General features: G+C 39.5%; 1 long non-coding RNA gene across 1 annotated transcript; it reads right to left on the bottom strand.

Moving 5' to 3' along the window:
- Window positions 1-2,169: 2,169 nt before the first annotated feature.
- Window positions 2,170-7,160, bottom strand: LOC310895751. Its single transcript, XR_014580930.1, has 3 exons — window positions 7,048-7,160; window positions 3,339-3,463; window positions 2,170-2,572 (listed from the first exon to the last, which is right to left on the bottom strand). It is a non-coding gene; the product is annotated as an uncharacterized lncRNA (long non-coding RNA).
- Between the last annotated feature and the right edge of the window lie 8,160 nt (window positions 7,161-15,320).

Here is a 15,320-nt window from a genome sequence, read left to right on the forward strand (position 1 = left end):
GTGCAAAGATATCCTGGTTTCATGACATGCCAGAGACTTCCCCATTTAGAAGACAAAAATACTGAGGGAAATACAGACCACAGATACTATCTTTCATTGAAAAATCTTTTTTTTTTTTTTTCCCCCATGATATCATCTCATGGAAATGGTAGGGGTAAGTGTAATGTAATTATGCAGTTTTATAGCAGTGTATGACAAATGTAGCCAGCTTCTTTGAATAAGAACGGTTAAAAAAAACAAACAACAAAAAAAACAATGACCTTGGTTCCCTCTTGTTATGGAATATTAGGCTTGAGTTCTCTTTATTTGGCTGAAGCCAACAGCAAAGAAAATAGTTAATCACAGACAGCAGAGAGGGTCTGGTTCCTTGAAGAGAAAAGGCTACTATTAGGTGGGTAAGCAAAAGTGGAGGTAAGACAAAAAGATTAGGGCAGCAACATTTTCCCCACACATTTCCCTACACTTTAAGATTTCTTTCTACACTCCTTAAAAGAATAAGCTGAGAGCAATAAACAAATCCGACTGGTGGACAGGTTAACACTGATTGAAGTTAAATATTGTCTTTATGTAGCTCCTTATTAACTGGTGTAACTCATTTCACAGATATTAATGAGCCAAAAATCAGCAGGATACAGCAAAGTATAAAACCTTTCTGTGGATATTGATATTGAGAGCATTCGTTCACATTACATTAAAGGAAATTACTTCCTAACATTATGAGTTAAGGTTACATCTTAAGGAATTAAATGTTCTGACTGCCTGCTCATCCTGGCTAGGGCATTATATCCAGCGCAGGCAGATGACTTCATATGGTTTTTTAAACCTTTCTCTGACACATCAGAGGCAAATTAGATGGACTATTGATCTGACCTGGAATGTTTTTCTTCTATTGCTTCTGATGCTGTATATCTTTGTGTCTGTCTTAGCATCATCATTCTTATCACTTAGGCATATCTTTGTGTAAGAATATGTTAATTTCCTTGGCTACCCATATCCCATTGCCCTCGTCTCCATCTCTGGCAGTCTGGATATGCTGTCTCTTCCCAGAGTTCCCCTAAGAGTTTCTACTCAGCCCCTGACACCTTTCAACTCAGTGGGAACAAGACAAAACTCCCCTTAAAGACTAAATTTCTGCTTCCCAATGACCAAGGTCTCATCTCCTTTCCCATCTTTGGCAGCACTCCGCCCTCTTACATGCAGCAGAACATTCCTCGATAGAAAATTTCCCTGCTCTTGATTTTCAGAAAGTAAGTGCTTTCCCCCTTTCCCTTTTCTCCATTAGCATATTTTGGGGCATTCTCTCCACATCTGTTGGTATTTACCCACAGGTATCTTTCCACCATCCTCTTCCCACTCCCTCGCTATTCTTCAATAGCCTTCACTAGTAAGTCCACTACTTCTTTCCACAGGCTTGCTGCTGTAGCAGGCTTGGCAGGGATGGGAAGGATGATCGTAAACACATTTAACATGTCCTGACTTCTGGGAAAAAAGAGCAGCATTTCAGAGAAAGATGCGTGTTCCTCCGAATTCTGCTTAATGCATCTGCAAAATCTTTCCAAGGTACTTGATTTTCAAACGCAGCCTCAATTTGCCTCTTTTTCTTCTCTGTTTTTGAGAGCCCTGGGTTGCCTCCTCCCCACACACCTGGAAGAGGGGCCTCAGGAGAGGTGCTTTGCTGTAGATCTCCTCTCTCAGGCAGCCCACCGGGTGCAGCTGGCCCTGGCTCATGCTACCCTGCCAGTCCTGGCTCCTGTCTCACCCTCCCTCATGTTCCTGGCAATGGGGCTGTGCTGGAAACATGCTTCTGGGCACCGTGCTCCAGGCAGTGCCTGCTAGGATACAAACCACAGGTAAATCATGTCCTCTACAAAATGAAGTGTTTTGATCCAAGATTAGAGGGATGTCATCTCCATTTTCTTGCCAACCATGTCGCAGCCCGTGCAGTACATTTAGTTTATGACACCTAAACAAGGCAAGGATGTGGCATCACAGCTGCTTCATCTATATGAGTTTTGCATGTGCTCCTTACACATACAGTGTGTCTGTGGCCAGTATGGGACTCTCAAGAAGCTCTTACAGGGTTCCTGTGTTGGCAGCAGCTCCCCTGAGTAACAGTGGGCTTTCCTGGCATGACGGATGCAGTTCCCACTCCTGCTGCAGGAGGCTAGGTGCAGGCAGGGTATGGCCGTTGTCCTGCAGCTCAGTCGAGGATCCTGGTGCTGCTGGGGGAAATCTGGAGCACCCTATGTAGTACATTTTCTCATTTAATTGTCAGTGTATGTTCTCTCTCTCTTTTTTTTTTCCTCCTTCTCTGCTTCCTTTTTTTTTTTTTCCCCATATATTAATCTTCTTTCTTTGATTTTTCTGTAATGTCTTTATTGTTGCAGTTTGTTCCTTTTTGCATTTTTACAGCTACTTTTTCTGGCCAAAACAGAGAACCTAATTTCTTAAGAGAAACAAGCCATGTTTTGAAAACCAACTTATCAGCTTGGCAGAACAGTTTCGTCTCCTCCTGGTAATTTCCTTCCGTTTCCCCAAATTCAATTTTAAAAAACAGGAAATGTAGGCCAGACTGGATTAAAAAGAAACCTAGTGTTAATAAAATGTCATTCAGGTTTTGAATGACAGAGCGAGGCTCTATATTTGATATACAATAAAAAGCCTCAAACACCAGTATATTATGTGAAAAAGTATCCGCTATTCATTGTGAAGGTGCCATTTATCAGCATCTGAAGAGGTTATTCAAGTGAATAGATTAACAAACATGAACTAAAGTGTAATGTTTATCAGCTGTCCTGTTTAACTCTAAATAATATAGCAGAAGATGGCTCTTAAAGATGAAATGGCCATCAATCAATATGTGTTGCCATTTTACACAAGACGTTATATATAGCCCTATGGAAACAATGCACATTTGAGGTGTGCCGCCGGGGGTCACTCCACCAGGCAGAGGAGAGAGGCTGAATAACGCAACTTGGGCAGGCTCAGCCAAGCACTCTGTCATTTTAATAACACTCTCATTCCAGAAAGTTTCAGCAGTTATGGCCATGATGCTTAATTGCTCACATTTATCTCCCTAGTAAATGATGTCATTGACTTAGAGCTGTTGTACAAATACAACCAGCAAGTCAGTAAGTAAACCTGCTCTCCACACCTATTGATGAGAGTGGGGGAATAAATGTGCATAAGAAATACAGCAAAGCCCTTAACAGTGTAGACAGATGAAATTTAGGACAGCAAAACAGATATTTTACTACATATTTTTCTCTTTGTCTGAGATAATCTAAATTTATTGAGCAATGATAAACTAAAAATACATACTGAAAAAACACAAATACCCTGAGTGCAGAAGCAAGCCTAATTTTGTAATGTTGGCTTGAGAGTTTGAGGGATGACAGTTGTCCTTTGGTCCTGCTGCATCTTCGCATGCGTGGAGATAAAAACACGGTGGATCCCTGGCTCTCTGCATAGAAAAAAGGCTTTCAGCTCCATATTCACCTTTGCAGCACAGATTTATTCATTCATGAGGTAGAATAATGAAAGTAATACAGTAAAAAAATCAAACAAGCAAACCTAAAAACCAAAAGTCCCACAAAGAGTTTTACTCAAGCCGATGGAACAAACAAACAAAAAATAATACATCCTTAGCAGTGACTTCGCTATGTCTCCATAGGGTACAAATCACTGCCATTTCCAAGTCTTTATCTCCTTGCAGGGGTTACCACTTGCTGAATTTCCAGCAGGTCTGGATGGCTTTGCCGTGGCCTGGCCAGGGGATGTCAGAACTACTGTGCCCAGGGAGGATGATGTGCAAGCATGCAGCAAGAGTGTCCAAGGTGGCTGGGTTTTGTTTGTCTACCTGTTTGTTCTCCTGCATTTCTAGGGGAGGGAACTATATGTGAAAGGAATCTATTGTGACAGGGCTCAGCTTTTGGAACCAGTCTGGACTTCTTGTCTCAGTTCTGCCCCTTAATGGGGGGAAAATGTAAGAGGGCTGCTAATGTCCTGCTTCCTAGAAATCCTCCTTTCCCTGTCTCAGGGATTAAATGGCTAGAGTTTGGCAAGTAAGAAAAGTTGCCTAATCTCAGTTAACCTTTGTGCCTACAAGGGCAGGAAGCAGCAGGACTTTACAAGTCTGAGTGTGCTAAAAGTGGCCATGCGAGATGATGAGAGTCTGGGGGCGTCCTGTGCTGTTTCATGCAGGAAATTAGGTGATTATTGGAAATAAACTTCTTGGGAATTGCTAGATTCCTCAGCACAGGATAGAAGAGATGAAAGTTCCTTTCAGGAAAGCAGAAAGGGAGTGAGGGAGACAGAGCGTGAGCAGAGAAAAGCCAAGGGGCTTCTGCAGGGCCAGAAGGAGGTAATCACCTATGCGAGCAAATGAGAGGTGCGCCAGGGGAGGATCGATGACCCTGCAACAAAGGCAAGCTTCTCAGAGCAGTTTGCTTCTCTTTCTGTTACCCCATTTATTTCCAAGGTGGGAAAAAAAAGATTTATTTTTAAAAATGATTTATTATTTTTAAGTGCCCCCTGTTTATGGCATGGCTTTAGATTTTTTTTCAAGGTCTTGCACCTTTATCTAGAGCACTCAAACCGCCAGTGGGCAGATAGCTTGCTGCTGCGGCGCCGAGAGACTTCCTCAGCAGAGTTCACAACTGCGGCTAACAGTTTTGGTGCTTCTACTAAAAATACATTGCACCTGGAGATACTTGATGACTCTTTTCCCGGAGCTGATAAAAATTACTGTTAGTTTTTTGAAGGGAATTTTCAGGAAGTGTTAAAAAATATCTATAATAAGAGAACTTGGCTTTAAATGTAATATTCGCCACAGCTATGAACTGTTGGTAAATCCAGTTTGCTTCCTACAATTTCTCCACATTTCTTTATGGAAATAACTTCACACAGTTGGAATCTGTGAGAAAGAAGTGATGCAGGTCAGGAGATGATACCAGATTTTAATTTCTACTGTACGAAATTCAGTGTGCAGGATCTCAAACAGAAGCTAACAAGTTAGATCGTATTCTTAATATAGACCCTCAAACCTGCGGCTCATTTTTATGATCAGGCATTGACTTTTCCTACATGAAAGCATAGAAGGTTGATGCTGTGTGGGAAGTTCATTGCAGATTACAGGGTGTAAAAACATGGAGGAAAAGGATTTTTTTTTCCATTTTTGTATCCTTTTAAAAAGTTGGAAAAAGATTTCAGGCCTTTTCTAAGCCAGTGCTTTTGAAGCATTGGTAACATGAAAAGCTATAAAAAGTCAATGGAATGAAACCTTGCTTTTTTAAATGGCTTTCACTGGTGTTAAAGAAAACTGTAAACCAAGATGTACTAATTATTCTAAACCCACAAATTCAAATTTGCTCTTAAAAATGATGAGGCAAAAACCTCAATATCTTTAAAGCCTTTAAAATTTCCTAAGTGAATACTTAGGTAAAAAATAATGCAGCTTTACAGAAAGTTTCAGTTTTTCTGACACTAACTCATAAACATTTCACCCGTGTATCTGTGGTAGGAATAAGGAAGAAAAATTCTGGGACAGGTCCTTGGTCTGTGAAGGACCAGCAGTTTACTAGGACAAGATTGAAGTGAAAAAAGGAATAAATACAGTGAGCCCCCAGGAAAGTCAAGAAGCTACTGCACAGATCAGAAACATCAAAAATAAAAAAAAATGATAACATGACTCAACAACTGATATGGAGAAATTATTGAGAATATGAACTATAGATGGAAAGCCGCTGAATTGCCTTGACATAGTGAGAGAAGCATTAAAAGGCTTTACGAGAAAGATATCAAAAAACAAAAGCAGAAGAAAAGACCATAATGGGGCACTGGTGAGAGGAGATCAGAAAAAGGATCCAAAAGAGTGGAAGACATAAGAAATAGTGAAAGAAGAGAAATATGATATAGAGGTAGCGGAGAAGATATGAAATGGCAGCTGGAAATGTCTGCACAAGCCAACTGCCCATACAAGTTCCACAATAACACATATTCATTTATTCTCAGGGTGAAATCCTGGCTCAGTCACAAACCATGGGAGTTTTGCCATTGACTTCACTAGGGCCAGGATTTGCTGCTTTTGGTTTGGTTCCACAAACAGTGTTTGTCTCATTTTAAGTGCAGAAAGACATTTAAAAATTAAGAAGAAAATGAAGTCTGCAAATCAACAAGGCTACTACTTGAAAAATTGGACTAGGGGTATAGAAACCTCTTGCTCAGAAACCAGTTGGGTGAACAACTTCTGCATTAATGAATTCTCTTGTCTGTGACTGACTAGAAAGGGTAATAAATGTTGTAATGTTTGTACCAGCTACCAGCCATTTTTGTTGTCTTTATGTATATCTATATAATAGACATAAGGTATGTTCCTCTCTTCTCCTATTTTTGCATTCTGGAAGACAATCCCCACTAAGAGTAAATTTCAAGAAAAGTTGCAAAGAATTACTTTGCCTTTTCTTCTACTCAATGGGTAGAGAATATAAAGAGTAATAAAGGAGCAAATTTTTAATAACCTGTAAACTAAGTATAGTTTTATGATGAATGAAAGATAAAGGTATATTTTAAAGTAAAAGAGTTAAATCTTGATCTTTTGGAAAACAACAGGGTTTCTTAGCTGGGTTTCAGTAAATTTGGTCTTGATGTCTAAGTAAATATCACTTGGGAACATTTGCATAAGAGAGGAGGATATTATTTGATTTAATATATGGATATATAATATACCTAATGATATGCAAATAGAGCTTCTTAGGGTGTTAACAGCATAATGACATTATATAATGTTATTTCAGACTGATAACCTTAACTTTCACACCCTTTGCAAGATATCTAAAATGCCATATTAAGAGAATTAATTAAATAAATAAAAAATCTTCCAGTTCCTGAAGTGCTTTTTATCAGAACAAAAATTCATTATAAAAATAAAAATAAACTTTTGCAATTTTTCTGCAAAATTAAACACTGCTGTCTGAACCATTGACAAAAATACATTTACATAATTCAGGCTAAAGATCTTTTGTAAATGTTTAGTTACCACATTCAAACCTTTCAACACTTCTCTTGAAATCACATTATCCTTATGGAGACACAACAAGAAGTCAAAGAAGAAAACGTAAAAAAAAAATCCACTTCAATAATACAGAGGTTGTGAAATGAGCTGACAGCATCCCGGAAGCTAGAAGTTATGGCTGACAGACTGTCCTTAATGCATGCTGTGTGAAAAAAGCAAATGGCACTAATGCATGTCAGCTGAGCTTGAAATCTGAACCCCTCGGCCCATCCCTCCTTCTCTGTTAGAGTTATGGTAGCTGTTCCTTTGAGGTCTGATCTTCAAACTCGGCCTCAGTGTTGCTGTTAGAAAATGTGTGTGTCAGCTGCACACAAAATAAATCATTGCTCCAACAGCTCCATTTTGTTCAGGCACGCGCTGGTACAGCAACCTGAACATGAGAGGTTAGTTAAAAATATTTAGTTCTTTCCTTGGGCTTCTGAGGTTTAGTCAAATGGGCAACAGTTCAATGTACACATATTCAGAACACATTTGTTTTTACCTGCTTTCTACCTTTGACCCCCACTACAGTTTCTTGCCCTTTTATGTATTTCTAATTTGCAATGCTCAATAAAGATAGAACTTAAAAAGTGAAGTATATGTTTAAAACCTGTGGGGAACTCACAGATGACCTGTGCTGAAGTCTGTTCCCTGTTAGGAACTGGCTCATGCCTATAACTGCATGAGGACAGACAATACTTCCTAGGATTGCTCTGTTCCCCAAACTGGTTCTGTTAGTGCTTGCAGAAAATAACTATATTTCAAGACGTTATGAAGCTAGCTTAAAGGAAGCAGGACAGAATTCCACTCATGCCTTTGAAAGTTTGAGAGTACAAATAAGCATGAAAAAAGCGTTTACTAGTTACAGCCTAAGAAATCTCTCCTGCATTTCCTAAGACGCCACCAACATTAATTCAGATAAAAAGAAACGTTCTCAAACTGTTCAAACCCCTTCTACACCTTCTAAAAATAGAGTTTAGCTTGGCAATATGGATAAAAGTCTATCTTCTACTTATCTGATTTCCAAAACAGTTATCAAATATTCAGTACTTGTAACTTATGAATCCAAAATTTTCCCTGTATTTCAGTTTAAGCAAAGTGCCTGCTGGATTTGGTGTTCACTTTCTTTGAATGCTCCTTTTCTTTAGCCTTGCTTTCCAAGGTACTGTGTACTTGTATCACTGATTAACCTGAATAGCTTCGATAAGAGCAAGTCTTGACAACGTTCACTGGTTCTTGTGGGATAACACTTCCATGACCCCTATTTGTGAAACCTGTCTGCCCGTTCCTGACAATAATAAACCTGAGCTCAAGCTAGTGGAAGGTGCTGGTGGCAGAATAATAATAATATTGAAGATAAAAATAAAAAATAAAAACAACAACAAAAAACACATGCACACAAAAATCCACACAGTACAGGAGGTATTTAAAAAAATTAGATCATCTGAGATAAAAAGGTGTAGAGAACATGACAGTCTGTCAGTAGAAGTCTGAGCTGATAAAGCCAGCAGTTTGTTGAAATGTAACGGTGTTCTGCTAAAATGCTAGGAGAGTAACAAGGCACCCATGCAAAAAGAAAAAAAAAAAAAAGAAGACTGGATGAACATTTTAATTAACTCATGTGCAATTTTAATTAAAAACATAATGTGTCAGGAAAATGAATAATGCCTTGGGGCAATAAAATAGCTAGATTTTCTGTTCAGTCTTCTGCTTCGTATCTTTTATGGAAGTAGGATATTATTGTTAAAAGAAAAAAAAAAAACATCCTCTCCAGCCTTCTAACGCTCTCCACACACATCCCAACAAGAACATGTAATAAAAAGCAAAGGTGTGTTAAAAAAAAAAAAAAAAGGAGGTGGGAAAAAAGAACAGGCTTAAATCAGGATCTCGAAGGTATTCTGTGTTGCCATTATGCTGGTTGTGCCATGATTTTTCTGGATTTTGACACAAAAACTGACATTCAGCTATGAATCATTGCCTTTGTCTTAAAGTATGCATAGAAGATGTGGATGTCCCCATATTTTTTGAGTGAAAACATGAAGTGTCAGAGTATTACCAGGCCTTGATGAAGAGGTGGTAATTTCCACCCTTTGCAGAAGAAGCTGTTTAAAGTCACTGTGATTCTCTCACCTGAGATCCCAGATATCCCTACACTTTTTAAAGGAGAAAAAGAAAGCTTTCAAATCTTAGAAAGGAAAAAGATTAAAATAAATGGGAAAAAGTTAACTTTCCCCAACTTTTGTTCCTTTTCAAATGGAAAATGTGGAATGTCCAAACCTATTTATTTCTTCTTTTTTTGCCCAGATACCACTGGGCCTTCACTGAAGGAGATTTGAAATTCTAGCAGCTATAGCATTGCCTGGGGCAAAGGCAGGGTCACGAGCACCATCATGTAACACATTTTAAAGGCTGTCAGAGATACTTCTTCAGTCCCTGTGTCCTCAGCAGTCCCAATCACTGGCTTGCTGCAGGGACCTGCTACCTGGTCATACCTTTTCTGCAGCTCACATCATCTTGAGCGTAAATCATATCTAAATTGTGAGAAGGCTGTTTTCCTTAATGCCCTCTGAAAGGATATGAAGCTTTGTGTTCAAACAGTCCTGGGCCACATCCAGTCTGCAGCAGATCTTCCAGAGCTCTGGCCACACACTGGCTTTGATGGGAAGAGCTGACACCCAGGATCTCCTCTAAACGCTCCTGTATGTATCCAAGACCCTAAATTTAGGTTTCTGACTTTGAAATCCTGTTGCCAGTTATAAATCACATTTCTGGCCTGATTTAGCTTTTGCCTTTCTGAAAGCAAGCAGAAAAAGTGGGTGCAGGGCTGTGATGAGCTAGAGCCCATGAGTGCCCAGGAGAGAAGAGGTGCCTGCAGGCAGAGCAGCGCACCCAGCACCACTCACGGTCCACCAGCTGCCTGCTGTGCCACTATGGGCATTCTACTGAGTCTAAAAGTGGAGGTAATGATACTGAGCTTGGACAAACACTTTGAGAGCAAACAGTGTTCCTAGCATGAGGTATTACCACTAGAAATGAAGTGACAATCCCTGCAAGACCTACATGTAACAAGCAGATCTTGACACTTGCAGTGAGCAGCCCGTTCCCCAGTCTTTTTATCAGTATGTGCCTGTGTGTTAGCAAGCACAAAGTAAAACCTAACTCAAAACCCACAATTTTTATTAACAAGTGACCACCCCCTTCATACCGTGGTCCTGCCAAAAGCAACTTTTACATTGACATTAATAACCAGTGTCTGAAACGAAGTGAACAATGGCTGTGCAGGCTCTCTACGGACCAACACTGACAACTAGCCCAGATAGACCATTATAACATGGATGTGCTGCAGTAACTGGGCCCTGCCAAAAGAGATAGTGGTGAGTAGTTGAAGCACTAGCCTGTTTGAACATTTTTTGCTGAAGCAAATAATGGGGATTAGGTGGGATTTTGGTAGGCAAATTTTAGGCAGTTGGAATTGGAATTTTTGACTCTAGGATGGGACTCCAGGGCTGGAGAGCATGTCTGATGAAAAACTGAAGGAGTCAGCAGTTTTCACCCTGGAGAAGGCCTCATCACAGCACTTGAAGGGCAGCTACAAAGAAGACAGAGACTCTCTCTTCACAAGGAATCACAAGGCAAAGACAAGGGGCAATGGGTACAAGCTGCTCTGGGACAGTTTTCACCTTGATACAAGAAAGAAATTTTTCACAGTGAGAACTATCAGTCACTATTTCCACCGTCACTGGAGGTTTTCAAGATATGATTGGACAAGGTGCTAAATAGTCTCATTCAGGCTCCCTTTTCCACAAATTAGTCTGATATGTCCATTTATTTTTGCCTGACACTAGATTCACGGATGTTGAGATACAGTTCAGGCACTTCTGCCCAGGTGGGTCCCACAGTTCAGATCCCATGTGATTAATGGATTTATTTCAGACTTGAGGAGAAATTTCTGCTTGCTGCAGACTCTCTGAAACTCTGGTTAAGTAGTATTTTTTCCCTTTGTACCTTCCAACCTGTAAGGCAGTGAGCCTAATGCTTCCCTGTCTCACAAGACTGCTGTGAGAACAGATAGGCTTCAGGTTTCTTAGGCTCCAGCATGGCAGAGTTACACAGACACACAAGAGAGACAGAAGTGCTGTGGGGCCATATCTGTGAGAGTCCCAAGATGACTTGTAAAATCTTCCTGATCCATTTAATCTTCTCTTTCTGGTCTACTTGATTTTCTGCGATTGTTTTATCTCTCCACCTTTCCCCTGTTGATTTTTTTTTGTCATGCTTGTTGAAGGGTGATGGATACCACACTGAAGCAACAGCACAGGAGTTCCCCTCAGAGTAGATGCTCAAGAATGAACAGCTGCAATATTTCATGGCAAACTTTCTCCATCCTCAGGGCAATGGGTGGGGTGAGGGCTCACTGCACAGCCTGAAGACCACCCCACAGAAGCACCTCTGCCGCTGGAGCTGCAGCAGTGTCAGCACCCTCAAGCACTGTCACCTTTATCAGGACAAACTCAAAGAACCAAGCAAATCTATGGTTTTGAGCAATGCAGAAAGTAGTAGAGAGCTTGCCACATGCAGCGTTCAGAAACTGAACAAACAAAAAGTTAGCTTTCTAACATGAGTCTCTGCCTCCCAGGACACTGCATTTGGAGCTTTTATATGTTTGTGTTCACTTAAAACAACTAAATTCCTGTATGCAAAGTTGTAATGTCTGTTTTCCAGAGCCTAAAGGGAAAACCTGAATTGATTTTCACTGTACAGAAAATTCCTTAGCAAAAAAGTCTCCTGTTATTTGTTTTGTTTTTCCTTTTTGTTTCCCATCAAATTACAGGCTATAGCACATCTAATAAGTAAAAAGTATAATTCCAGGTTGCACACACTATTGCTGAACAAATATGTTTTAACAAATGTGTTTAACAAGGTGCCTGCCATTTACTTCTCAAAATGAGCTTGCTTTTTGTCATGGCAGGACTGCCCACAATAAGAGTTAATTTTATGCAAACTCTGGGGAATATTCCAATTTAATTATTTTTTTCTTTTTTTCTCTCCCCCCCACCCCCAGTCATTCACTTGATTTTAAGACTGAAGGAATAGTAAAACACCATTTGGTTTAGGAGAGCAATCACAGTTCGTGTTTCAGATCCTGAATATTCACAATAAACTGAAACAAATTATTACAGAATTATTCATCAAATTGCTTTGAATAACAAATGCGTGCTGTGGAACTACGGTCTGAAAAGCAGACGGTTCACAAAGGGGCAAATACGGTAAAATGAATTAAGTAAATTCTTCAGTTCTAATTAGGGTTTAGACTACTATACTCTTGGATCCTCTGAACAGCAAATTACTTTGTAGCTGCCCCATTGATTTCTGTGGGATGATCTGATACTGGGATTATTTACAATATAAAGATTTTGCCATGGAAACATCCAAGTAATAGAAAAGAAAAACAACTTGATAGCTTGACCCAGTATCTTTGTTTCTGGCCATAAGCTAGAAGGATCTGAAGAATGTACTTATTTTCTTGAGCCAGAAAGCAAATTTCTTGGCTTGTCTCTCAGAACCTGTTTACAAGCTTGCACCAAATATTAAGGAGATGAAGTTCATTCACTGAGTATTGCAGGCCTGTCTCATTATTCCTCTCTAGGTTTGGCCAACAGCAGGATTGTGCCCTCTGGGTACTCTGATTTGCACAGCCTGAACTGAGTAGTCAGTGACTAAGGAGAGAACCCGGAAGGGTATTTCCGGATACTGGCCAACAGTTATTTCCTTTCAATTCCTTCTTTAATCAATTTGGTTAAAACTATTTCTATAATTTGGTTAAAACTATTTCTATTTTGCCTGGTAAGTATTGGCGTGCATCAGAAAATTCATCTGGTCACATTTGTTTTGGTAGAAGTCCACACATGGACAGCGCTGCAATAAATGTACCTGCCTTTGAGACAGATGGGGATTATAGTTAAATAATAACACCACTAGTTGCAAAATCAGAATTTTTCATGGAGTTATTTAAGAGGTACAGGAGTGGTTTATGGTCAGTGTCCATATAAACAAGCTCTGTATTGTTATTTTGTAGACTAAAAATAAGATCTCATTTCCAAAAATGTTGCATGAGAAGTGTTTCTCGGCCCTTTAGAGTACCAAACAATGTACTTACCTGCCTAAATATCTGCTGTATCACCTATGCTACTAAGGCCTGACTGGCAATTAAACGGTGGTTAGCAGAGTCTTTCCTCCTGTGTAAAAGAGCTCTCCCTGGTAAAGCCTCTTTCTGTATCTGCCAGCCACTTGCTTGTAGGTCAAGGGTAGAAACATAACACAAGCCTCTGACCAAAGACGCTCTTCTCCTTGTCTGACAGATGGACCCCACCAGCCCCCAGCAGACCAGGATTCTCAAAGCAAGTCCCATGGTCTAAGTAGCTGTACCCCTGGCTGTGGCACCAGCCCTGTAAACATTTGTTGACTCGCCAGATTCGACTGCCCCTTTCAAATCCCTTCCCTTTGACTGGGAGGATTGATAAAAAAACTACCTGCACTCCAGAAACCCTTAGTGCTGCTCCCAGGGCTCAGTAATCCCCCTTGATACTCCTCAGGCTGCTCCTGGCTGCATCACTGGGCCCACATGAAACAACAGCAGCAGATAATAGATTCTTATAGACTCTTCTTCTATAGATAACTACAAAATGTTTTGTATGATGGTTTACATTTGTGAACCTTAAATTTTACCTAAAATGGAAGGGGAATAGATCATGTAAGGACAAGTATTTGTATACATTATCTGATCTTCCTGTACAGCACTATCAGTGCCGTAGGTCCATAAATATTTATGTCTAAGTACATAACAATGGTATGTATCTACCATTATTTTGACTAGTATATATATAAGCTAACCCTCTTGCTTCGAGGTATCAGTTCATCCCTATAGGCTTTCTCCCTTCTGCTCTGTACTTAGCATTTCCAGACTGTCCACATAAGTTGCATGGCTTGACAATATGGTCTCTCAAAGATCCTTGAGACAAGATGTCACACTTACAATTAGTCTGCAGCAAAATGAAAAATAATGGTCTTACAGGTTTTAGCAGTAGGCTTTGCCCATTCCTCTTAAACCTCCCTTTATGGGCAATATATATTGTCAATAAAAAAAAAAAGAGCTTTGCAAAAATTCAGAGGAATGATGTTCACATCCACAGTTAATGTCGTGTGTTGCAGATGCAAAGATAATTAATGTAATCTAACACATCTTGAGGTAAACTAATGTGCATACAGATATAAACAACAATTCCAATCTTTTAAAGAGCGCAAATCTGGTGCTTATTATAACAGTTCATAATCACTCCCGTTTCAAGTTCTGCATGAGAATATGCTATAATGAGGAATTTAAAATCTTCTAATTAGACATGATTTTATAAAACAGACAGATAATTAAAATGGTGAGGGTTGCACAGAGAAGGATGAGAAAACTCGGTAAAACAGACTGAAATGAAGAAAAAGGATATATATATATATATATATATATATAAAAGAAACAGAAAACATTGCTGATGTTTTAGGTTTATCCTACAAAAATTGAAGTATATTGCAGTTTTAGGTTTCAAAGTGCCAAAATCTACTATCAAACATTTTTGATAAGGTAACAGTAGCTATGCTAACACTATGCTAATAGGTAGATTCATACCAACAATTTTATTTAATTAAAGGATGCCTACTAAGCCTCAGGGTTTGTTTTCCTAAGTTGTATTGCAGTAGTAGTATTGCAGAAAGGGAAATTGTGGTTTGCAGACCACAGTTGTTAAAATGGATCAAAACATGTGGACAGCCTTTCTTAGCTGGAGAGCCATTGCAGAGTTGTTTTTCCTGCTTTATATTCAGTGAGAGATTGATACAAAGCAAAAATATTTTCTGTATATTTTAAAGAACGAGGGTGAAGTCCTTCTGCTAAAAGACAGGAAGGGGTAAGAAGTTGATTGTACACCACAGAGTGTGGATGCCAGGTGGGATGCTGAAGGCTCATTTGAAGGGGAACATAACAGCGGCTGATTAACCCTTCTTAGCAGTATACATCAGATCCCAAAGGAAGGATGGTCTTAATTCCTTCTTTTAAATTGATTTTGGAAGATGAGTTCATCTTGACTTTGTGGTTTTAACAGAAACATTTTTAAAGACTTGGGGATTAAATTTTAGCTGGGAGACTCATTTTGTTTTATGTTGTCACTGAACCAGCTGATTTTCCCCAACGGTTTAAGCTATTTCCAGATTGTAACAAGGGATG

This window comes from Anser anser (genome assembly GCF_964211835.1).
Source record: "Anser anser genome assembly, chromosome: 2".
In the NCBI taxonomy this organism is placed as follows: domain Eukaryota; kingdom Metazoa; phylum Chordata; class Aves; order Anseriformes; family Anatidae; genus Anser; species Anser anser.